This window comes from Tamandua tetradactyla, chromosome 15, assembly GCF_023851605.1.
Source record: "Tamandua tetradactyla isolate mTamTet1 chromosome 15, mTamTet1.pri, whole genome shotgun sequence".
In the NCBI taxonomy this organism is placed as follows: domain Eukaryota; kingdom Metazoa; phylum Chordata; class Mammalia; order Pilosa; family Myrmecophagidae; genus Tamandua; species Tamandua tetradactyla.
The window spans coordinates 88,716,086-88,743,311 of record NC_135341.1 but is presented as its reverse complement, the minus strand read 5'-3'; the positions used below and the strand labels follow the sequence as shown (position 1 = coordinate 88,743,311).

The 27,226-nt window shown below is 40.6% G+C and overlaps 1 long non-coding RNA gene across 1 annotated transcript; it reads right to left on the bottom strand.

Annotated features, from left to right (window-relative positions):
- Positions 1 to 3,116: 3,116 nt before the first annotated feature.
- On the bottom strand, positions 3,117 to 6,653 carry LOC143656758 (uncharacterized). The gene is made up of 3 exons (XR_013162616.1): positions 6,587 to 6,653; positions 4,728 to 4,946; positions 3,117 to 3,844 (listed from the first exon to the last, which is right to left on the bottom strand). It is a non-coding gene; the product is annotated as an uncharacterized LOC143656758 (long non-coding RNA).
- Positions 6,654 to 27,226: the final 20,573 nt, after the last annotated feature.

Genomic DNA, 27,226 nt, shown 5'->3' with positions numbered 1-27,226 from the left:
ATAGGAGTAAATGAAATAATTTCCCAAGCATTGTAGCTTCAGCATTGGAAATAAGAATAACGTTTTATTAATGAGAGATATATAACACTTTTGTAAAATAACAAATCTGATCAAGGTCAGTCGTGAACATGACATCACAATTTGCTATTGATTTCAAACAGAAGAGACTAGATGACTCCAAATGTAGGTTTAATTTATGGCAAGTAGTAGGAGCTTGCTGAGATTTGCAAGTAGTAGGAGCTTGCTGAGATTTGCAAGCCTAGATTCATGGTTAGATTATTCATGATTAATCAAGGTCACAAAAGCTTTCCTCTTTTGTCTATTTGTAATTTTCTACCACAGCAAAAGCAGCTTGGGCACCTGTTCTGAAATATAGACCAAATAACACTACGACTTTTCATAAAATAATCTGTATATGGGGGTCTTCTCTAATTTATGTGAGTCCACTAATCATCTGTTTTATATTAATTTTAAGGCACAATGTTCATTTGTGGAAAGGTGGAGATATACATAAAAATTGTAATTTGTTAAAAGGTGTTATAAATAATCAGACTATAAATAAATTAGAAGAGAACTAGGATAGGGAAATAATTCAACAGTATAAAATATTTTATTAAGAAGAGTAGAAACAGAGTAACATGGTTTCGAAATATTTTCCTTTACAAGCAATTTGGTGAAATCAGAAATATCTATCCGAAACATTGCTTTCATTTAGTACGTCAAAGGAGCATCAAAAGTGATTCAGATCACTTGAAAAAGATATCATTGGAGCTTTAAAATACATAGGCAATGGAAAACATTGCCTAAATTACCAAATCTAGCTAAATGATACTGGATTCTTAAGTCCCTTTGGAGAAATGGTTTTATCATCAAATTTTTGTAACCAGCTATTAAAATAAACCTTGAAAATTTTTCTCAAAACTGGTACTAATAAATAAATAAATAAATAAATAAAAATTAAAAGAAAAAACTGGTGCTAAAGTGTTCAGCTCACTATTGCATATTCATCTTTACCCATGAACTGGCATAGCTGTGCAAGCAGTGTTTAAGCCTAAAAGCCAGCCTTTAATATGACTGATGATTTTAGAGATGAAAATGGAATTTGGTGTATTTTTAAAAGCACTTATCAAATGCAAGGTAGACATAACATAGCTATTTATAATTACATGATGAATCAGAGCAAGCAGCAGTTTAGGTGAGAAAACATATTAGAACAACCGAACAGTATGCGGACCTGGGATTCTCATTGTCCCGAACCACAGCTCTGCTGAAGATTCCTCTCGGGAGTGGCTCCTGACGCGCCTAGACTCCTCGAGATGCAGAAGGCACCACAGTGATGACCTCCCCGTAGTCATGGTTGAAAGGGAGAGCACTGAGAACTTAAGCTGTGCCTGCCTCGGTGGTGAGTGCTCGATATGCATGCTTTCCTTGCTAACGAACAGAAGAGATTTACTGTCACTGGTATGCCCCCTGCGTGACAACCGAAGAAACTGAGGCCATGAGATGGCAAGTAAGCTGTCAAGGTCAGAGCTGGTTGGGTGAAGAACTAAAATTTGAACTAGACTGAGAGACTCTAAACCACTATTCTCTCAGAATAGCACAATACTAATGCTGCCTTTATTATCATGGCTCTCTTCAGTTTACAAAAGCTGGCACTAAATCTGTGATTTATCTCTTGTTTGAAAAGAGCAACCACGTTAGAAGATTAGGTACTTGCCAAGAGTTGTCCAGCCAGCAGGTAGTTGGTTGACAACAGCCCTGTGCTCCTCCAGCTTTGCAGCTCAGTCATTCACAATTCCACTGCAGACCGAGCTTCCCACTGCAGACTGAAGCTCCCACTGCGGACCGGATTCCCACTGCAGACTGAGCTTCCCACTGCAGACTGAGCTTCCCACTGCAGACTGAGCTTCCCACTTCAGACCAGATTTCCACTGCAGACAGAGCTTCCCACTGCAGATTAAAGCTCCCACTTCAGACCAGAGCTTCCCACTGCAGACCAAAGCTCCCACTGCAGACCAGAGCTTCCCACTGCAGACCAGAGCTTCCCACTGCAGACTGAGCTTCCCACTGCAGATTGAAGCTCCCACTTCAGACCGGATTCCCACTGCAGACCCAGCTTCCCACTGCAGACCCAGCTTCCCATCCACTGTCATGGGTGGCTACAGGACTGTGCCTGAGATGTCACCCGATTGAGAATCTCTGAACTCCTAGCACTCTGCTCACTGTGACTTTCTTAATAATATTAAGGTTATATTAAAGAATGTTAATACATTACATTGAATATTTATTATATAATTTACTAATGTCTACTGTGTAATGGAATCATAAAACTCACAGGCACAGGGTAATTTGCATGCACATTATTAATCCTGGCTAAGCAAGGCCAAGCCTGCTAACTGCGAGGAGGTGAAACCATAACGGAATCTTATTTTGTTTTCAGGATATTTTGTGGTTATTACTTCACATCTTTTTATTCTTAAATGAATTATTCTACTTCAGACAGGATCCCTTCTAGGAAAATCATAATTATTCCTGTTCCACTTTTTGCCTTTGCCTTTGAAATATGACGGGTGTGTTTATATTAGCACTTAACATATGGTGCGCAGTTTAAGATTATATGTAGAAAAATATCAAAAGCATATCTGTCAGAGACTGTCACCACGTGAATACATTTAATAAACATCCTTCTGTTATCAGTTAAAAAAAACCTCATGCCGTCAACTACTTATCTGTTTATTTATTTACTCACCTACTTACTTTCTATTCATTTAGCAAATGTCTTTTCTCTTCCTTATTGGAGTAACATTTCTTAATTTAATTCCCTCTAATGTAACTTCATATATGGGCAAAATGGTTTTCCAAACTACCCAGAGTGCTCTAGAATTTTTATAGTGGCTCATTAATTTTTTATCAGCTTGTTGAGCATCTGTTCCCTTTTCTCATTTCTATTGATTCTGCTGCTAGGTCTGTCTCCGAAGAAGTCAAAGGCCTAGCTCCATTTCCTGCTGGATTGTTAGTTTCTTATGAAAAAAAGGAAAAAAGCATTTCTTGGATACACATTGCCCCACTAACTCCACCTCGCCAGTCCCTTTGCAATGTCTGCTATGTCTTGAGAGGGCATGGAAGATATGTGACTGCATTGGCAGGACACGCTAATATCCTCAGTGGGTGTGAAATATTCTCTCTCTGTAGGAGGCAAATAGGTCTTTTCAATCGTACTTCCATAAGTCTTCCCCCCAACCCCTTCTCTGTACTTGGTACAATGTAAAGTAGGCTTACCATCCCTTTTCTGCTATTCCAATAAAAAGCTCTTAGAAATTTGCCACAAATCCTGATCTAATGTGGAGCTGCTTATCCCACCTAACAAGAATATTCATTTTTTTTGTTGCAGACATTTTTGTTTGTTTGATTAATGGGTTCTGCTTTAGATGCCTCTCTGAGCCATATAAAATATGCAGCATATGCAAAAATTATCTTTTTAAATTTGAAATAATTTGAATTCCCACACCCGGGGGCATCACGTAATATCAGATTTCCAGGAAGGCTGACACAGCTCTTACATGTGCAGGTTTATATATTTGTTAGGCTTTTGATAAACGTTCTGCATCCCCGCCTACCTGGCATTCTCAGCCAGCTTCCAATCCTCTTCCAGATCAATTCGGCAAATACCATGTAACAAGCATGAGGTAGATATTATGAGAGGTGCTGTCAAAATACGGAAATGATGCTTACGTGGTTCTTGCCTTCAGTTTAATTCATGCTTAAGTCTTGGAATCTTGCTGATGCTTTGAACATCAGCTTCTGTAACCCAGGGGATTCTGTCTCAAGGCTATCTGCAAATAACCTGACAGAAAGTTATCAAAAATGCCCCCTATCATAAATAATGTTCCAAATTTCTAAAATGTTTACAACTGTAGTGATAAGAAGACCAAATTCTGCTGTAATGCATCCCCCTATCTTTCCACTAAGTGAGTGCACATTAGCCTGCGCCCTTCAATACTTAAAAAATGTGCTGCATGGAAAAGTAGGCTGCTGTCATCACTCTGCTCATCTGAGCTCCATCACTCCTTTTTTGTTCAAGGTTAAAATATTAACTAAGTAGTGGATTAAAGTGATTTTCAAACTTGAAAATTGGGAAAACAATTCTGTACTTTTCAATTGCCAAGATGAAATTTTCCTTTCCATAAAAAATTGAAATCTTTAGAAACTGAACTACTGTAGGATCACTGCTATTTTCTTTTGTTGTGATTTATTTTTCTAGTTGTGCACAATTGTATGATTGTCACTTGTGTATGTGTGGTGTGTGCGTGTTTGTGTGTAAAAACTTAAATGTGTCTCATTTGGAGTCTACTCCTTTTAAAATTCTATCCTCTATAAAAGTTGCTTTCTATTCTGATTAAAGCAATTGGCAAATGTCAGACGTCTTCTCAGAAGCTTACCAACACAAATCACAAATCACATGGATGAAACTAATGAACATTTGTTGGTTGGTTTGAATAAAATATGAAAGATCATATATATGGCTATATATATTATATATAATCCGTTTTATGAAACAGATGACAAAGATGTTTATATAAATACTTTTAAAATGCATAAATGATTAAAGCACACAGAATGGAATTTAGCAGCAACATTAGGAGAAATGAAATAATAAAAGTTGGTAGCCAAAAGACCTAGATAGAAACCTGAGAAATGAAAGGTGCAGCTATTTAATAAAACCTCACCGGAATGGCCATGGTCCCTCAGATCACTGGTAAACTGGAAGGTAATACTGGCGAAGTCGCCCTGGCATGTAACAGAGCACAGCTCTCGGCCCCGTGCCTCTGGCCGAGGGTTGCAGAAGGCGCCGAGCACGTGCTGAGTCTGTGTGCAGGGGTGCTCCTAGCAGAGAGCAGGGGAAAGGGGGGCTCACATCCAGGGTGGCGCAGCGAACAGCAAAGCATCTGGGGCAGAGAGGACATTATTTTTTAAGTGAACATAAATAAAAAATAGTTTATCTACCAAATATAATTAGGAGAGCCAACTTTCACCAGCAAAGGTGCTAAAAGTGAAAGACAATGAAGATACATGATTTCATTGTTTAAAAACATAACTGTCAACCGAAAATTATTATAACCTGCCAAACTATCATTCAAGAGGAAAGACAAAGTAAACATATTTTCTAACATCTCAAGAGTTGTTGATGTTGTCACATAAGAACTCTCACAGAAATAATTCCTAATGAAAATACTTCATCAGGATGAAATAAGAAACCAGGAAGATTGTACAAGATAAAAAAAAACAGAAATCAAAAATTAAATTGATAAAGTATTTAACTGTTGGCTATCAAAATAAGGAAATTTTTGTTTAAAAATTTGTAAAACTAAATTTCAAAACAATAGGATGCTAGGGTGTAAAATAGGAAATACAATGGGTAGTCAGAGTGCAGTAAGATACTTATCAGGTTTTGGATGAGACAGGCACACTCAGTAAATATAGACAATGGAAACATTATTCAAAAAACATTAGAAACATGCACCATTACATGTTAAATCAGCAGAAAAAAAGGTGAAGAAATGAAGGAAAGAAGGGAAGAAAGAAATAAGGAGAAAATTAACAGAAAATCTGATCAGTCTATTAGAAATAATAAAAGGAGGCTAAAAGAGAAAATAAATGATGATACCCAGTAAACAAACAAATGAAAAATACCATACTATAACTAAACCCAAGTAGTTCAGCAGTGCAGATGTATTGAACTACCCTATCAAAATAGACAAGTATTCACATTGTGCTTTTTTTTTTTTTTTTTTTTTTTTTTTATTTTTTTTTAAAGAGAGAGGGAGGAAGGGAAGGAAAGACAGAGAAGGAAGGAAGGATGGAAGGAAGGAAGGGAAACATCTTTAAACATTTTCTTGTTTTATTATATTTTGTTTGTTTGTTTGTTTTTTACATGGGCTGGGGCCGGGAATCGAACCGGGGTCCTCCGGCACGGCAGGCAAGCACTCTTGCCCGCTGAGCCACCGTGGCCCGCCCTCACATTGTGCTTTTAAAGAAAGTTCAGTCATATACCACTTAAAAGATAAACATCTTAATCTAAATCATAAATTAAAGTGAAAAATAAGGTGGTAAAAACAGACATTGCATGAAGGCATGATAATAATAATATCAACCAAACCATAATTAAGGGAAAAAAGAAATAAAGGCTAATACAGGACACGATATAATTTAAAGAATAATCCACCAAAATACCTTGTTATATATAATATATAGTGAGAATGAACATGTAAATAGCTAAAAAAAGTAAAAAACTGCTGAAAATTACAAAAAGAAATCAGCAAATCTATGAACTCTGTGAAAAAATTTCATATAACATACAATGCTAAATCAAGCAGACAAAAAAAATTAGTAAGAATAAAGAAACTTTTAAGTACATAGGTAACATGTACCAAAAAAAAAAAAAACACATGCAGAAATGCAAAGAAAGCCTCATCAAATTTCAAAGAATTACTCTTTCACCAACAGCACAGTTCGGACCAAAATAAAGTTGAAAAAGATATCAACAATGAAACTGTAGCTAGAAGATACTGTCTGCACCCAAACATACCATGAGGTCCGTATGTGCAGAAGTTTCAGTATGCACTCCTGAGTGATTTAGGCATTGAAGAACACACTAGAGAAATTACATAATAAACATCAATTGAGTATCACATATCAAAACCTATGGAATCAGTTAAAACTATACCTCGAGGTAAATTGTTAGCCTTGAGTGAATTTTTAAAAAATAAGTGCTGAAAATAAACACAAAGAAGCTAGAAAAATACGAGTGGGAGGAAGAAGAAGGGAGTGAGGAGAAAAGAATTAAGTGTACAATATACTGAAATGAAAAACAGGATGGAATTGAGACGATTGATACAATTCAGTTTGCTTTGGGAAAAGCTATTGAAATAGACAAATCTCTACTAGTTACGCTGCAAATAATTTTGTGCCCATTTTTTAAAAAGATGAATTTGGATAATTTTTTAGAAAATATAAATGATCGTATTGGCTTAAAAAGATATTTAAGTGCAAATAAAATAAGCATTTTATATAGATATAAAGTGTATATATGTAAGTAGGTGTTCTAGTTTGCAAGCTGCTGAAATGTGATATACCAGGAATGGAATGGCTTTTAAAAAGGGGAATTTATTAAGTTGCGAGCCCATCGTTCTAAGGCTGTGAAAATGCTGAAATTAAAGCAAGGCTGTAGAAATGTCCAATCTAAGGCATCCAGGGAAAGATACCTTGGTTGAAGAAGGCTGATGACATTCAGGGTTTCTCTCTCAACTGGAAACGCGCATGGTGAACATGGAGACATCTGCTAGCTTCCTCTCCAGGCTTCTTGTTTCATGAAGCTCCCCCAGGGGGGTTTCCTTCTTCATTTCCAACGGTCTCTGACTATGTGGACCCTAAAATTTGCTTAAAAATGGTCCCCACTTAAAGGGCTCCAGCAAGGAACCCCACCTTGAGTGGGTGGGTCACATCTCCACGGACACAATAGAAAAGAGTCCACCCGGTGGCACTGAACGAGGATGAGAGGACATGGCTTTTCTGGGGTCCACAAGGTTCAAACTGGCACACAAGGCAATCCACCTTTCTCCTTAGAAACATTTCCACTCTAACCAGGTTTTAATGGTTTTTATCAAACTAGGTGTTGTAGTCTCTAGCTGGCAGGACAAACGCCACGCAATGGGGTGGCTTAAACAACGGGAATTTGTTGGCTCCTGGTTTGGGGCTAGGAGGATCAATGCATCCGCGAGACAATGATAAGACTGGTGCTCGCTGAAGGCTGGTCCTGGGCTGGTCCTTGGCTCTCCTGTCACCTGGGTGGCACGGGGAAGCCACCCCACCTTCTCCCTTCTCTCCCGTTCCTGCTGCTCACCGTGTCTGCTCCTCCAGCCCTCCCAGGCGGCCTGCCCCATAAGGCCCAGCCTGATTTGGCAGTGCCACACCAAAGTGATGTACCCTCGTCACAGGTCCCACACAGGGCAGCACCCACAGGGATGGGCTCTGTTCAGGAAGAAGCTTTTCCCATCTTTGTAGTTCCAAACCACCTGCTAGGGAGAACACAACACCTAACACCCTAACCATAAATCAGTCCAGGAAACAGCAAGGAGGGGGATATTAACGACTTGTTTCATGAGGGCAATAATGATTTTATATAGAAAAACAAACAATACATGTAACAGATGCAAAACACCTTAAATTTAAAAAAAAATGAAAGAAGAAACTAGCACATCCATTCCAGTAGTGAGTAAAAACAAAATGCAAATGGCTAAAAAGCAAGTCACCAATATTCCAATAAGATATCTTATCAACATAAGACACCATGGGGACAGACTAAAGGTGACAGATACATGGACATGAAAATAGGTTCAGGAATATATATTCAAGAAAATCAGTTATTACAAAATAGATCGTTTGCTAAGCAAACTTCCTTAACTTGGTAAGTCAGTAACAGACATCATTTTAACAGGGGAACTTGAGAACCATGCCTTTCAAAGGACATAACCAGGTAATGTTTCTCCTTCATCCATGTTCACGAACTCCATACTGACCATCATATCTAAGGCAGTGTGACAAAAAGATGAAGAAAAAGATAAGCCATAGCATCAAAAGGAAAGCGATGAAAAAAATGTCTCCATTGTAAAATAATAAGATTGTCTGCAAAAATTCAAACATTTACACAAATTTATAGAAGTAATTAGGGATTTCAGCAAAAATTTTGATTATAGTATCTACATTTAAAACTTGATATAATTTTTGTATATGAGTGATAAACAACAAAAAATTAAAGCAAACTTTTAACATATACAGAGAAATAAAATAAAAAGATAAACTGAATGCACTCAAGTTTTACATAACTGGTTTTTGGGAAATTTTCAAAGTAGGACAAAAATAAGATATGAATAAATGGAGTGATATATGTTATTAGTGAATCAGAAAACTTAACTTGGCAAAAAGGCCATTTTGCCTCAAATTATTTCGTAAATTCAAATAAATTTCATTAAAATTTCAAATGGGTTATTAATGGAACTTGTTGAGCTGATTTTATAATTCACAAAAAAGGCAAAAGGCCAAAATTGGCCAAAAAACTTGAAGAAGAGCAAATGTAAGAATTGACCTGATAGATAATTAACTTTTAGAATGAAATTTTTAAAAAATATTGAAGCCAGAATGGGAAGGGTTTCTTAATCATGACATAAAAGGTAAACTTCTTTTCATTAAAATCACTACAACACGCGCTAAGCGAAACTCTGCAAATAGAGTCACTGTGCTCCCTACATGAGACATGACCACAGGGATAGGTCCCACAGAGAAAGGAAATGAAATGAAGTGTCAGTGGCTAAGCGACTCCAAACAGAGTCGAGAGGGGCTTCTGGAGGCCACTCTAATGCCCGCTTCAGGCAGATATTGCAAATTGCCACAGTCTGCCAAGCCCCAACCAACGGTTTTCATGAAACCCTAAAGAATACTCTGCACTCTATCTAGGGCCTGATAAAAGTTTTACCTATTAAGTTTATGTTTTCAGAAATTTAAATCCTCCAAGCATCTCCTAGGTCAGATGAGCCCTGATCCCAGAGGTGCCCGTCTCTCCAAGAACACCGACCAGCTTCACTCCTCCACCCCGTAAGGTCAACACCACCGGCCAGCATGAAGAAGTTAGAATGCCCATCGCCCAGATAGCCCTGAAGACTGAATGATCGATGACAAGGAGATGGTGGGTGACTGCGGTTTTAGGATTTAACAAAGAGTTATTACTATCAACTCATTATACAGACATTTCTTAGTGTGTACACTACAAAAATTTCTAGTGTATTAGAATAGCTAGAAGGAAATACTTGAAATTGTTGAATTGCAATCCAGTAGCCTTGATCTTCGATAATGATTGTGTAACTATATAGTTTCATCTTGTGACTTTGTGGTTGGAAAAACCTTTAACTGACACCCCCTTTATCCAGTGTATGGGTAGATGGAGTAATAAAATAAAGACATGCATGAAAACAAATAACAGGTTGGGAATATGGGGAAAATACTCCTACGCAAACCATGGACAATGTTGATAGTACTGCTTGAATAGTCTTTCATCACTTGTAACAAATGGAACTATTATTAAAACAAGATAGTAGAATTGCCAAAAAAGTGCTATCATCAATTAAATTTTCCTCACCAGTGCAGGTGTTGGTGGTGGGAGGTGAATGGGAATCCTGTATTTTATGCATGATTGTTCTGTAAAGCACAACTTCTCTAATAAACTTATTTTTAATTAACAAAAGAAAAAATAAATAAAACCACTGACTAAATTGGCGAGCAGCCTTGCACCCCTGAGCAAATTTCTATGGTGAGCCTCTAGCATTGGCCTGCACTTGGCTTTGTTTTACATGCATGCCTGTGGTTGTTTTTTAAACATTTCCAACATCAATCATCCTTCTTTAATAAATGTTTTCCTGTAAAAAAAAAGTTACTAGAACTAAGTGGAAAGACAAACCACTGACAGAGAAAAGATGATATTTTCAAATCATGAAACTGACAAAAATAGTATGGATAATTTATAATTTATATGAATGCCTATATATAAATGAAAAAAGACAAACACCCCATTAGAAAGTGGTCAAAACTGTAAACTGACAATCATAATTATAAGTCAAAATCCAAGTGATGAAAACACATAAATAGATAGCCAATCTCAATAATAATGAGGGAAAAACAGAGAGAAACAGAGAGAGAAAACTTCATGGCATTTTCACGTGTATCAGGTTGGAAACAAAAGTCTGAGAACATGAAGTGCATTGGTAAAAAGGTAAAGAAATGGAAAATCCCATAGCTGGGTAGTAAAAGAGAATGACTACAACCATTTGGAGAACAATTCAGAGCATCTAGTAAAGTTGGAGGTTTGCATTCTTTTGAACCCGTAATTCCAAATCTTTTTCCCATATACTATAAAGAAACTTAAGAATTTAAGCAAAAGAAAATGGCTACAAGAATGGCCATGTGGCATAAATCATAATAGGGAAAACTGGAAACCATTCAAATTCTCTTCAGTAAAAATAGACCAAAATTTCAAGTAGAATCATATAATGAAATACATCATAGTCATTAAAATGAATTTTATATGCATATGTGAAATATCATAATGAGGAAATAAGCAAATGTAGACAGATACAGTATTGATAATGTAATTTGAGTATATTCAAAACAGTAATAGTTATTATGTATAAATTGTACAGTATTTTTACAAAGACCTTCATAGAAATGACAATCACAGGATCCAAGATTCTCCAAGAAGGGAGAAAGGGAAATGGAATTGAGAAAGGGCACGGCTTCATTTGCTGGGCTGCGGTCACAAGCACCCCAATGTGGCCTGGGCCTGACCAGGGACTGGCCGGCCTGTGGCTGCAGAGGCTGGGCTGGCTCCCCGGGAGGGTGGCCCTGGGGCTCCTGGCAGCAGTGCCCTCTCCTCCTCTCTGGCTTCCTCCTGCCAGGCCTGGACGTCCGCTGCTTCTGAAGGATTTCAGTGCTCTGGGCTAAATGCCGACATCATCCACGCGGGCCGCACCTTAGCTAAAACCGCCTTCCAGAGCTCCTGTCTCCTGTTTGCCCACCTCCCAGGAAGCGGGTCTGGGCCGAGAGCACATCGAAGGAGAGGGCAAATGCACCCAGCACCGGCTCTGAATCTGCTTTGTGCGGTGCACTTTAAAATACGAAGAGAGTGTGTCAGCATGCGCACGTGGGAGGAGCTGGGGATGCAGAGTACACAGATTTATGTCATTTGTTTGTTTTATTACTATATTTATTGTATTATATTATACAATATTTTATGCATATTATATTTTATGCAAGAATTTATTTTACATACAATATATTTTATATTTCATACATTAGATTGTATAATATATAATATATATTAATATATTTTATATAACAATATAATATTTATTATATTATTCATTTATTATATTATTTTTATTATCGTCTCTAGCTATTTTATGTTTGAGATATTTCACAGAAAAATGCAATCACACAGCAGTACCCAAAAGATCAGTCACTTGAACACAATAAAAATAATGCTAAGTGGCCTAATGAAACTGTTTTTTTAGCACAAATTCTGGAGTCATTGGTGACAAGGAATTTCTCTTTTAAAAGGAGCAACATTTTACTGGGCAGCGCTCATGCGCACAGGTTGAGTGGTACCTTCTCTAAGAGGGCATATTTCGGATGACGCAGCAGTCCGATTTAACAGCTGCATTTAGTCTGACGTTTCTATTCTATGTACCAACAACATAAATTCACTGCTGTAACTTTTTAAATCCAAAATGTTACTGGTCATTGCTGATACCTGCTTAAGTACATTTATTTTTGACTTCTTATAGATACTGTATTGAGTTTTTCTCACCCTTTGAAATATGGAAGGGATATTTTGTTTAGTGTTAAAATAACAACAATAACTACACCAAAACTGTGGTTTCATCCTGTGAGTTATTACCATAGTGTGCCCTTTATACCAGTGAGGGACCGAGACCCAGACTAGTTGTGTGAGGTCACACAGCCAGCATGCGGGACAGCCAGGATTTAAACCAAGGGGCCACGTAACACTGCCGTGAAGCCCACTCTCCCCGGGTGCCTGGATTTGGCTGGAAACCTGTGTAGAGGTTCAGAAGTCCCCACCCAATGGGCTCTGAGGATCAGTGCAATCTGCGCCCGCCGTTTCGGAGGCCTTACGTTGAAGGTCACTGAAAACCCTGAGTAAGACTCTCCTTAGCCAGGTCAACCAGCATAAAACCTGGCAATGATATTCAGGGCTACACTCAAAATCCTTCAGCAACCCCCAGTGCCTTAGGAAATACCATTCAAGGCTCAGCGTGCCTAAGTGTGAATGGAGATGGTTTTATAAAGGCTCGTTTGTAGGCCTTATGGTCTGGAATCAAGATGAGGTATGTCTCATAGGGGTCTGATGAATTCCACATTTTTGACAAGTAGGCATGAAATCTGATGCATGTGATTTTCAGGCACACTTTGAGAATCAGATGAGTGAAGAATAAAATTAAAATCTCTCATCCAGGCCTTTCCTGCTACTTCTGGACACATGTCTGATCATCAGCCCATAGGATTGCCTGATGGCTCGCATCTGCACGTTTGCTTTTATGGAGACGCCGTCACCCCACTGCCAGGTACCTGCTGGAGACTTGGAGGAGAGTGCCGCCTCCTTGCTCCCTGCTGCGCCCAGGGCACAGTCGTTTTCTCCCTCTGAATTCCTACCGTTCTCATATGGCCTTCTCAGACCCAGCCTTGCGTTTAGCTGTTTGTTTTCAAGTTCTGTCTCCCATATGTAATGATTCATAGAAAAAGAACCAAATTATACCCATTGTTTGATTATAGAGACTGGCAGACACAGCCTCATGCGCACAGAAGGCTCTCACCAAACACCTGACAAATGAAATGAAGTCTCCTTTTCATGCCCGCTCCCATTCTAGTTTCCACAGCATCTAAAGCAACTGCGAAAGAGCCACAACCACTTGGTTGCACGTTCTGTGGCCTCACCGAGGGGACTGACAGCGTTGGGAACATAAAGCTCCTCCGGTACCCGTGGGGGCTGTGCTGCCAGCAGCTGGCGTAAATCCCACCTGTGACAGTGTCTGTGGAGCACCACGGCACCCAGAGTAACAAAGCTACTTACCACCTTCTTCAGCCAAGCGTATCACAAGAAACCCAGTAGATTATGGGTTAAAGAAGGCAAGAAATTCATTTTTCCCTCTCAGAAGAGCCCACTGCCAGCAAAGGGAAGTGGAACCTGCTCTATCCCAGCCGCTTCACAAAGAGAAGCAAGTACCAAGGTGAAGTGAACTTCTGTTTTTTACATAACTATTGTATAAGGAGCATATTAGGTTAATGTTAGGAGAGAAAACAGAAAAATCAGAAGGCATGTATGGTCCATGCAGGTTGCCCAAACCTCTAGTAGCCACTTTAGTTAATAGCCTAAAAGCCATGCAGGTAATTTTCCAATCATATGTGGCACAATAAAGGAAAGTACCAGGGGTGTGATGGGGGCACAGAGTTCTCACCTGCCATGCCGGAGACCCGGGTTCGATTTCTGACACCTGCCCATGCCAAAAGAAAACCAAACTTATAAGTTTGAATTTCTCTATTAAAAGAAGCCTACTGTTTGGATTGCTTCTCCTCTTGTCAGATGATTAAATAGCTGGTCTAGTCTAGGGGAAGGGAGATGGCTAAATGGCCTTGACTGTTATCCTATGATTGTAGAACCAACATAAGTCTTTGGAAAATATGGCTTTAAATAACATTTTAAGCTTATTTGAATTGGAGTTTAAAAACATTAAGCTAAATATTGGTGATGTATGAATCCATGATTTTCGGCTACATAGGCCTGCTGAATAATATTTCTTGCATTCCAATGAGCTTATAAATCAAATTTATAATCACATTTAGAAGAAATTAGAAAATCTGGAGGTTTCCAGCTTTTTCATTAGGCAGATTATGCAATGTCTTCACATTTGGCACTAATAAAACCAGATCCTTTTGAAGAGGAGATGGGGGTGATGGCAATTTGGGATACAAATGAAAAATTAAAATATTCTTGTAATAGTGCTAGGCATTTTCAATATACCTTAATTTTTAATTAACATTAGATGAGAGTATGCTTTCAGACACATCTGAACTAAATAGTAAAATGAAGCATTACCATAGTATTTGGAAAAGAATATATGGCTTCCTGTTTCTCTCTCAAAAAACCTGTTTTCTCAGTCCATATCCAATATGGCTCAGCCAGGATACAAATCTGAAATTTGATAAAATGAGGTCAAAATAGTGTCTTATGACAATTATTTGATTTTATTGTTCAAGGGAAACTAACTAATATAATCTTTTTTGCTCTAAAATGTATCTTATTAATTATCCATTTCTAACTACTCACCCAGGATTTAGACTCTGAGATTATAAACGTTTTAGAGTTTGAATCTAGGTCCTCATAAACTCGCCACTCCACTGAAAGCCTTGGTTTTGCCCCAGGGCTTCCCGAGGGTGCTTGGCCTGTAGTTCTCTTAAACCCTGGGGATTAACTGAGAAAGACCCTGTGGCGCTTAAATCCTTGTTAATAAAAACCTGTGAGTTTATGTAGTTTAGAGAGAACATGCGTAATGGAGTTATTCCTTCATTTATTTATTGAACTTGCGTTTTTTACCCCATCTTCCAGTTGTCCACACTATTCGGTGGACGACTGCTCTGCCTTCTCAGCTTTTAGTTCAGTTGTCAAGCCAGTTTCTCAATAAGGCAAAAGCTCCATTTCTTAAGTTAATCAGGTTTCTCTGTAAACAGTGAGTTTCTCCACCAAAGTAGTAATTTGTTCCTTATGTTGTTTTCCTCTTTATAGAAACAAACACTTTTACATTTAGGAGGATTGTATTTCTTTCACTTAAAAAACAATCATTTTTTCCATTTGCTGCTCTTTTTTCCCCAAATTATATCTTCACTCTCACATTTTTTACCCTCCAGCAAGTTCTTTGTGATTTACTCTCGCTTTCATATTCATCCAAGCCTTAAGCAAAGCGAATAAGTTAAAAAATATTTACGGACTATTTAAATCTGTCTGCTTAAATTCAGTGCCACCTATTTTTTGCACTCTGATCTGCTTTGTCCTCAAATTGACAAACAGTTCATGCTATTCTTTTAAAAACTTGTCTACCAATCTCCCTAATTTTGCTCAAGAAGGCACTCTGAAGCTGAGAGAGTGAAGAGATATTTAAAGTCCATTTTTAATCCTTTCTTCCACACAAAAGGTAGAGGTAAAAATAGTCTCATTTTCTTTTTTTATATTTCTTTTTTTTTACATGGGCAGGCACCAGGAAACGAACCCGGCTCCTCTGGCATGGCAGGCAAGCATTCTTGCCTGCTGAGCCACTGTGGCCCTAGTCTCATTTTCTTTTAACCTTGCAGGTTTTACACATGCAAAAACACGAACGCACACAGACATGCACATTAACTGGAATTCTCATTCTCACACTCCAAGAGTAGGAAAAGCATATGGAGTCAGACAGAATGGAAAATGGTTTGGAATCTCTGTTTTGCCAGTAAATAGGCAAGTTACTAAATTTCTCTGTTCCTAAATTCCTCTATCTGTAAACCTAGAGTAAGGAAACCTACCTTCATGCATTGTAATTATTAATAATTTTCAATATTAACAATATTCAATGCATATAGACATTGACATTTACTGTTAGCAATGATAATGTGACAAGTTCCCCAAATACATGTTTTTAAGTAAAATACAGATGGCCAGAAATGTACATTTATTGCAGTATGGCACATCGCAACTGTCACATAATGTTCAAAGACAAATGAGCAGAACCTTGAAGCAGCCTTTGGTTTTCTAGGGCAGTAGGTGGTGCTGCCTGAGCCAGAGAGCTGGGCTGCCTGGAAAGGAGTTGGGGCTGCCTGGAAAGGAGAGCTGGGGGACGCCCAGGCCTGGCCAGCGGCTCTCCCTGGGGCCTTCCTGGTGGGCATCCATAGAGGGCTGTGTTCCCAGCCGGCACTGGCAGTGTTTTACGGGGGTCCATGCACAGTGAGGGGTCACAGCAAAGCCCCAGGTGGAAACCGGGCTCTGGTGATGTGGATTGTCAGCTAACCCCACCCTCCGCCTCTGGACCCCTTTGCTAAAAGCCGTGTCTGTTGGGATGCAGGAGAATCGGGTGGCTTTACAGGAGCACGCTTAGGGTGCCCAGGGAGTTGGGAGGGCAGCTGCCTGCTCATGCTTAGTCTGTAAGGAAGAGCCTGGAGACGCGACACAAATGTGATTTATTTAAATCCACTAACAGGTGATGAATCAGGCACAAGCCAAATATCACATGAAATTTGATAGCACTTTAATTTTTAAACAAAAACAGAGGAACTTTTATATTTAAACAAGTGGTTTTTGCAGTCATTAATGATGCTGATATAGTTACAATATTTTTAAAGTTAAGATTTTTATTTTGAAATAACAAAACATTCCCACAGAGTTAGTTTGATCATCAGTGTTATCTAAATCAGTTAATGATATGTGAAACACCTCCCCATATTTTACGATAGTTGATTGTAGCAGGTACTTCAGGTCTTCACCAGGTGCCCTGGATTTTGTTTCACCATTCCTCTGAGCCCCTGTCCTTCCCCGTGGTTTGCTTCTGAAGTTGGCAGCACAACTCTGGAGTTTAAGTCTCCCAGGGAAGCCCCAGCTAGTAACTTACCCTTAGGGGATGTGAGAACCCCACTTCCCTGCCTCCAATCGGGATGCACATGGAGGTGCGCCTCACATTTCCGGGCCAGGTCTGGGCTGGGGGTGGGACAGGCTGCTTCTGTGCCCCTCCTGCAGGTTCTCCTCCCACTCTTTATCGCATCCGCATCCCTGAATGCAATCCAAGGTACTCGTGTAGGCTGCCGTAGAAACAGGAAGAATAAGACGCCCTTTCTCTACAGATCCTGACCTGTCCTCACTGCCAGCCCCTGGCAGGAGCTCCGGCAGGGTTGGGGAGGGGTGGCGCATGGCTTCCCATGTGGGCGAGGGCCCAGGCCCACAGGAGGGGCAAAAACAGCTGGGGACAGAGTGTGGCATGGACAGCCCAAAGGGCAGCTGTGACTTGTGGACTAACTTGGGATTTTATACAGGTGACGTAGCCCCTCAAAGATTTAATTTCTTAATACTTCCCTTCAGGCTTTACCTGAGGAGTAATGAGATTCTCCAAGGAAAATGTTTACCAAAGGGTACAGCACATGTAAACACTCAGAAAAGCTAGCGCTCACGAAGATTTTAAGTGTAAATGCATATATGGGAACTGGCTACATATTTCATAGGCATATTACAAAACACACACATATGAATCTGAGATCAATTCAAATTTTATAGGTTGAGATTTGGCATTTTGTATTTTAAATAGTAAACGATCTTCTATAGAATATTTTTAATTGTGAAGTAAGAAACTCATAACTTGAAATTGCTATCTTTCATTCAGCAGCACTTTATAGTTTGCAAAGTACAATCACATATTACTTTTCCAGTAATTTTTAAATAAGCCTAGTACATATCTGTTTTTATAGATTAAGAAATTGATCAACACAGAGCCTTATATTAACTATAACTACAGAAAAAGTTTACATATATTCCTATGAATTAGTTTTAGTTTCTCAAACTCAAAGAGCTATTGCTGTATCTGGTAACTCCAACCATGTAATGTTAGCAGCTGTTTACAATTTGAAATATTTTCAAATGTATGAAATAGATTAAGTGCATTTTGGAAGGATTACCTTCCATAGATTTTTAAACATATGTGTATGGATGTATTTTGAGGGAAAATCTATCTATGATTATAGGTAATCAGGATATACTATGTTCATGATAACAGCAATTTGTGGAAGTAATGTTTGGTGGTGAAAACCCTGTGGCATACCTAGTAAGAGATAACTAGCATAGCAGGCTCACTATCTCAAATGGTTGCAGATCAATATACAATTTGAAAGTGATAATCTTACCTCTTGATTATTAAAAATTGATTGAATCAGGATAGAATTGGGGAATGAGTTGAAAACACATCACATGAAAAAAATTCTGAGTATTTTAATAAATCCTAAAATTAACACTCACATAGAAGCTAAAACGCCCATGCAATCTGAAGTAGATTTCCAGGAAGTAGAGCATGCAAGACACAAGAAATTCTCTTAATTCATTTCTAGACTGAGCAGTATGTGATTTTGCTCACTATTGAAGCTTTGGTTATATTAGTAAGTTGCAAGGAACAGAAAACTGGCCTCACTTGGAATAGTTGCTTCAGAAGAGGCTTCATTTAGGAGGCCTCTGAGGTCTCCAAGGACTCACTCTCTGTCCTTCTCCACTCCTGCCTTGTCTGGGTCAGCTTCATCCTATGGTCCCAGGGTCCTAACAACTCCATCCTATAGTCCAAGTGTCCTAACAGCTCATCCTACAGTCCAAGGGTCCTAACAACTCCATCCTACAGTCCAAGGGTCCTAACAGCTCCATCCCTTAGTCCAAGGGTCCTAACAGCTCCATCCTACAGTCCAAGGGTCCTAACAGCTTCATCCTATGGTCCCAGGGTCCTAACAACTCCATCCTATAGTCCAAGTGTCCTAACAGCTCATCCTACAGTCCAAGGGTCCTAACAACTCCATCCTACAGTCCAAGGGTCCTAACAGCTCCATCCCTTAGTCCAAGGGTCCTAACAGCTCCATCCTACAGTCCAAGGGTCCTAACAGCTTCATCCTATGGTCCCAGGGTCCTAACAACTCCATCCCATAGTCCAAGGGTCCTAACAGCTCCATCCTACAGTCCAAGTGTCCTAACAACTCCATCCTACAGTCCAAGGGTCCTAACAGCTCCATCCCTTAGTCCAAGGGTCCTAACAGCTCATCCTACAGTCCAAGGGTCCTAACAGCTCATCCTATAGTCCAAGGGTCCTAACAGCTCATCCTACAGTCCAAGGGTCCTAACAGCTCCATCCTACAGTCCAAGGGTCCTAACAGCTCCATCCTACAGTCCAAGGGTCCTAACAGCTCCATCCCTTAGTCCAAGGGTCCTAACAGCTCCATCCTACAGTCCAAGGGTCCTAACAGCTCCATCCCTTAGTCCAAGGGTCCTAACAGCTCCATCCTACAGTCCAAGTGTCCTAACAGCTCCATCCTACAGTCCAAGGGTCCTAACAACTCATCCTACAGTCCAAGTGTCCTAACAGCTCCATCCTACAGTCCAAGGGTCCTAACAGCTCATCCTACAGTCCAAGGGTCCTAACAACTCCATCCTACAGTCCAAGGGTCCTAACAGCTCCATCCCTTAGTCCAAGGGTCCTAACAGCTCCATCCTACAGTCCAAGGGTCCTAACAGCTCCATCCCTTAGTCCAAGGGTCCTAACAGCTCCATCCTACAGTCCAAGTGTCCTAACAGCTCCATCCTACAGTCCAAGGGTCCTAACAACTCATCCTACAGTCCAAGTGTCCTAACAGCTCCATCCTACAGTCCAAGGGTCCTAACAACTCATCCTACAGTCCAAGGGTCCTAACAGCTCCATCCCTTAGTCCAAGTGTCCTAACAGCTCATCCTAAAGTCCAAGGGTCCTAACAGCTCCATCCCTTAGTCCAAGGGTCCTAACAGCTCATCCTACAGTCCAAGGGTCCTAACAACTCATCCTACAGTCCAAGGGTCCTAACAGCTCCATCCTACAGTCCAAGGGTCCTAACAGCTCCATCCTACAGTCCAAGGGTCCTAACAGCTCCATCCTACAGTCCAAGGGTCCTAACAACTCATCCTACAGTCCAAGGGTCCTAACAGCTCCATCCCTTAGTCCAAGGGTCCTAACAGCTCCATCCTACAGTCCAAGGGTCCTAACAGCTCCATCCCTTAGTCCAAGGGTCCTAACAGCTCCATCCTACAGTCCAAGTGTCCTAACAGCTCCATCCTACAGTCCAAGGGTCCTAACAACTCATCCTACAGTCCAAGTGTCCTAACAGCTCCATCCTACAGTCCAAGGGTCCTAACAACTCATCCTACAGTCCAAGGGTCCTAACAGCTCCATCCCTTAGTCCAAGTGTCCTAACAGCTCATCCTAAAGTCCAAGGGTCCTAACAGCTCCATCCCTTAGTCCAAGGGTCCTAACAGCTCATCCTACAGTCCAAGGGTCCTAACAACTCATCCTACAGTCCAAGGGTCCTAACAGCTCCATCCTACAGTCCAAGGGTCCTAACAGCTCCATCCTACAGTCCAAAGGTCCTAACAGCTCCATCCCATAGTCCAAGGGTCCTAACAGCTCATCCTACAGTCCAAGGGTCCTAACAACTCCATCCTACAGTCCAAAGGTCCTAACAGCTCCATCCCATAGTCCAAGGGTCCTAACAGCTCATCCTACAGTCCAAGTGTCCTAACAGCTCCATCCTACAGTCCAAGGGTCCTAACAGCTCCATCCTACAGTCCGAGGGTCCTAACAGCTCCATCCTACAGTCCAAGTGTCCTAACAACTCCATCCCATAGTCCAAGTGTCCTAACAGCTCATCCTACAGTCCAAGGGTCCTAACAACTCCATCCTACAGTCCAAGTGTCCTAACAGCTCCATCCTACAGTCCAAGGGTCCTAACAGTTCCATCCCATAGTCCAAGTGTCCTAACAGCTCATCCTACAGTCCAAGAGTCCTAACAGCTCCATCCTACAGTCCAAGGGTCTTATTCTTAATTCGAATTCCAAAATGTTTATTGAGGCAATGCTTCTACACACCAAACCACCCCTTTAGCTTTCAAGTTTAGGAAGAATGAAGAGAACACAGAGCCAGCTTCAAATTCACACGCTGAGTGAAAACCTCGCAAGGACGATGTCCATTTGCTAACATGTGCAGTCTTGCTCTTACTTACACACACTTCCTTTGGAAGATTTATAACCATCTGTAAGTTACCTTTGATACAACTCTTTCTCTATTTGTTTCATGCTTTTTTTCCTGCAGGCATCTGTGCACATTTGAAAACAGCTTAAAGGATGTGGACTTGATGAGTGGGGCAGGCAATAAACCCCCATCACAAGTCGACACACTTATTTCATTTTATATATTTTGGCTATAAATCTAGCAAGAAAAAATGCAAAAAAAAAAAAAAGAATTTAAGCATTGTGCATTAACCCAGAAAGATGTTTTAGAAAACTAATGCCAAAACCTATTTTTACAAACATCCTATCTTACAAGTAAAATCCAGATTTCTGGTTAACTGCTTATATACTGATGTGGTTTCATTCTCAAAAGAGTGACATAGATGAGAATGGATTTTTGTGCTTTAAAGTGCTATACAAATTTGAATGTTTTAATGTAGACATATATCAATAAGCCTGGAAAATATGAATGGTAATAAAAGTAAGACTTATTAAGCAAATATTACATACCAGACAACCAGGACTTGCAAATTCTTTGTCTGAAATAGCATAGCTACTCTGTCATTTATTCCTCCTCAACCTCAAATACAGGTGAATTTCTTTCTAAAAGTTTCAACATGAACAAATTGTTCAAAAAATAGGCTATCTTCTCAGAAATTATTTTGAAACTAATATCATCAAATTATAAAAAAGCCTGCCAAGATTACTTGCAATCAAAATATCATAGAGACATGCTGAAATCAATTGAATTTCTATATACTAGAATGACCATGCAGAAACTGAAATTAAACACAGTACCATTCACAATAGCTCAAAAAAACCCAAAGTATTTATGTATGCTTGTTACAAAATGTAGAGGATCTGAATGCTGAAAATTACAAAATGCTGATGAAAGAAATCAAAGATGATGTAAATAAATAGACAAACTGTATTAATAAATTGTAAGACTCAGTACAATTATGTCAATTCTTCCTTAATTGAGCTATATGTTTAATACAATATTTATTAAAATTCCAGCAAGACTTTTTGTAGGCTTTCCCAAGATTTTTTGAAAATTTAAATGGAAATGCAAAAGGAACTGTAATAGCTAAAACTACTTTGCAGAAGAAGACAAAAGGGGGAGGAATCTGTTTCCACATTTCAAAACTGACGCTATAGCTTCAGTAACCAAGGTATTGGTGAAAAAAAAAAATCAATGGACCAGAACTGAGAACACAGAAATAGACCCTCATAAATAAGTGCACCTGATTTTAACAAAAATGCAGAAGTAACCCAATGGAAGAAGAACTTTTATTTTTAATAAACTATTTCTTAGAGAAGTTTGAAGTTTGCAAAAACTTGTACAGAACGTAGAGTTCCCATATATACCTCACACGCGCATACATACAAAGTTTGTTTTATTATTATCATCCTGCATTAGTGTGGTACATTTGTTATAATTGAGAAACAAATAATAACCCACGATTATTAGCCTAAGTCTATACATGACATCAAAGGTCTCATTTTGTGCTGTACAATTTCATGGTCTTTGACAAGTGTGAGACGTCACGCAACCACTACTGCAGAATGCTTTTCCTGCCCTGAAAATGCCTGGGCTCCACTTATCCATCTTTTCCCCCGCCCCTGAATCCCTGGCAACAGCTAAAATTTTTACCGTCTCTATAATTTTGCCTTTTCCAGAATGCCATGCAGTTGGAATATGACAGCACATAGCTTTTCCACACTGGCTTCTTTCGCGTGCAATGTGCATTTGAGTTTTCTCCACGTCTCAGAGCTCTATAGCTCATTTCCTATCACTGAGCCGTGCCCTCCCTGTGGCTGCACCACCGTCTGTCTATCCATCGCTCATGAAGGACATCCTGGTCATTCCATTTTGGGCAATGATGGCTAAAGCTTCAATATGCATTCACGTACAGGTACTTGGGCAGGGATAAGTCTTCATCACATGTGGGTAAATATCTAGGAGGGTGATGGCTGGGTCGTCTCGTTTTGTAAAAAATTGTCAGATTGCCTTTGAAGTGGCTGGGCGATTTTATGTTCCCACCAGAAATGAATGCAAGCTCCTGTCATCCCACATCGTGACCAGCTGTGGATGTCTTCAGTGTTTCAGATTTTAACCTTTCTAATAGGCACACTGTGGCATCTCCTTAGTGTAATTTGCAATTACCAACTGCTGTATGATGCTGAGCATCTTTTCATATCTCTCTATATTGTCTTTGGGGAGGTCTCTGTTCAAATCTTTTCCCTATTTATTAATTGGGTCGTCAAGTTCTTTATTGTTAAAATTTAGGAATTCATTGGTTTATTTTGGATATAAGTCCTTTGTCAGATGCCTGTTTTGCAAATATTTTCTCTCAGTGTGTTTTCATTCTCTTAACAGTGTTTTTACAGAGCAGAAATTTTTAGTGTGAATGAAGTTCAGCTTATTAATTTTTCCTTTCATGGATCATGCTTTTGGTGTTGTATCTAAAAAATCATCAGTGAACACAAGGTTACCTAGATTTTTTAATACTGCTATGTCTACAGGTTGCACAATTTTGCAATTTACATTTAGGCTTATGATCCATTCTGAGTTAATGTTTGTGAAAAGTGTAAGAGCTGTGACTAGATTCGGTTTTTTTGTATGCAAATTTCCAGTTGTTCCAATACTATTCATTAAAAAGACTGTCTTTTCTCCACTGAATTACCTTTGCTCCTTTGACAAAGATCAGTAGACTGTATCTGAACGGGTCTATTTCTGGAAGGATCACCTTTTTAACAAATGGCACATTAGCAATTGGACATCCATAGGCCAAAAAACAATTGCATGTCAGCGTCTCACACATTATACAAAAATTATCTCAAGATAGATCATGAACCTAAATGTAAAACTATGAAGCTGTTTGGGGAAAAAAAATACATCAGGAGAGAATCTTAGGGACATAGGGTCTCCATAAACATTCTCAGGTTTGACCAAAATAAAATTCATAAAAGGAAAATTGATAAGTTAGATGTCATCAAAATTAGCAAGTTTTGGTTTGTGAATCCTTTTCAGAAGATATGAAGACAGCTTACAAACTGGGGTGAAATGTTTGCAAACCAGATATTTGATAAAAGACTACTATCTAGTATATATAAAGAAGTTTCAAAGCTCAACAGTAAAACAAACAGAGCCATCCAGTTAGAATGTGTTCAAAGACACACAGAGACATGAAGGAAACATGATACACAGATGACACAGAATTACATGTAAAAATATTCCACACCATGAGCTGGTAGGGAAATGCTAATTAAGTCATAACAGGATATCACTACATGTCTATCAGAATGGCTATGATTAAAATAAATAGAGACAACACCAAATGTTGGCAAATATGAAGAAATACTGGAACACTCATACAATGCCAGTTGGAATGGAGAATAGTGCAGACACCCTGGGAGCATTTTGGTGACTCCTTATAACACTAAACGCGCACTTATCACTTGACCCAGCAAGTGCACTCCTAGGCCTCTATCGTGAAGGAAGGAAAGTTTAAGTTAATTTAAAAACCTGTGCGCAAGTGTCCAATGCGGCTTTACTTTATAGCCCAGAGCTGGAATCAGCCCGTGAGGATGGATACTCTCACTCTGGGGCCTGCCTACCTGAACCTGTAAGTACCACCCAGAAGGTAGAAGGAAGGAGCAACTGAGTCCATAAGAACCTGGATGAACCTCAAGAGAATCTGGGCAAGTAGAAACCACTAATCCCAAAGGTTGTACACTACATGATTTGATATTACAGGACAACCTCTTATAAACGGAGGAGAGATCAGTGATTCCCAGGGGCAGAGAAGGGGTGGGGAGAGGGCAGTGGAGCTGTGCTGAGCCTTCCCTGTGCTCGTGGCGGGTACATGAAGCCAGATATGTGGTGAAATTGTGTAGCTGGAGCACACACAGCCACACACAGACACTAGTGAATACAAAAAGAAACAGAAGGAATCGCAACGAGATTGGTGGATTGCCTCAGTGTCATTATCCTGGCTTTGAAACTCCACTATAGTTCTATAAATTAGTATTTTTTAATATAAAATATGATTAATAGAAACTGGACAAAGTGTGCATGAGGCCTCATATTTTTTTCACATGGAAATCTACAATTATATCTACAAAATTTTAAATTAAAAATGATCATCAAAGGAAAAAAAATACCGTAGATTAGTATGCTGCAATGAAAAAGAATGAGTTAAACTTTAGCTAAAATGATTTGGAGAAATTCCATTACCTCATATAAAAGTATAGGTATGAAAATAAAATATAAATAAATGTGTATATAAGTATTCTCTAGCCATAAAACAATTATTAATATATGTATTATGTATGTATAGAGTATGCAAATGACTACATGACCTTAAGGAAAAAAAACATGCCAGATGATTTTAACATTAGCTTCTTAGCACTGAGGGAGAGAAGAGCAGAGCAAAATATGTTCACGAGTTTTAGAAATAACATGCATATGATTACATTTATATAAATCTTTGTATACATGCAAGGATTTCTGGTGTGTGTGTATGTGTGTAGGGGGGGTTAAAACTCTATGCAGTTATAGTTACCACAAAATATTAATGGTATTTAGCTTTGGGTAGTTGATTTAAAAAGCAATGTTTGCTTTTTCCTTTTTACTACGTGTTTGATGATTTTCTACTTCCAGTCCTTTCATTTTATGAACTCTCGAAGTTCCGTTCCTTTTTTGTCACCCTTATCTGTATATTTTGGTGGTGCTATCGATTTATCTGTTTTATATTCCGTGATCTCTGCTGCACTGTCATTCTTTCTGTCCTTCTGTCCCCCCGACACAGTGCAGTGTCTGAGCTCATGCGCTGCAGGAACGAGCACCCCGGGCGGGCGCAGCAACCGGAGGCCTGCGGTCCGCCGGGCGGGCTCGGGCTCCCGGAGCTTCTCCTGCGCCGCCCGCCCTGCACTCCTGCCCCGCGGTCCCGGGCACCGCCGTCGGGGGGAAGCGGACGGTCAGGCCTCGTCTCCGCTGCATTTGTCTCTCGTTTCCTCCTCCCAGTCAATGACGCGTCTCACAGGCCCGGCCCGCGCGAGGCTCACCTGTCCAGGTCGGGGGCGGTCACGTGGCCGCCTCGGCCCGGCCCGCGCGAGGCTCACCTGTCCAGGTCGGGGGTAGTCACGTGGCCGCCTCGGCCCGGCCTGCGCGAGGCTCACCTGTCCAGGTCGGGGGTAGTCACGTGGCCGCCTCGGCCCCGCCTGCGAGGCTCACCTGTCCAGGTTGGGGGCGGTCATGTGGCCGCCTCGGCCCGGCCCGCGCGAGGCTCACCTGTCCAGGTCGGGGGCGGTCACGTGGCCGCCTCGGCCCGGCCTGCGAGGCTCACCTGTCCAGGTCGGGGGTAGTCACGTGGCCGCCTCGGCCCCGCCTGCGAGGCTCACCTGTCCAGGTCGGGGGCGGTCATGTGGCCGCCTCGGCCGGCCCGCGCGAGGCTCACCTGTCCAGGTCGGGGGTAGTCACGTGGCCGCCTCGGCCCCGCCTGCGAGGCTCACCTGTCCAGGTCGGGGGCGGTCATGTGGCTGCCTCGGCCCGGCCCGCGCGAGGCTCACCTGTCCAGGTCGGGGGCGGTCACGTGGCCGCCTCGCTCCCGGAAGAGGGACCCAGGCCGGCGGCGCCAGCGTCAGCGTCACGACGGCCTCCAAGGCGGACCCGGAGCGAGGCGAGCGCCGAGCAGCAGCGCACAGGGCGGGCTAACACCGTAAACGTCAGGATCCTGGACGGGCTCAGGCAGACGGTCGGACAATGGCGCGGTGTAAAGTGCAAGAATAACAGACTTCTAGATGCCC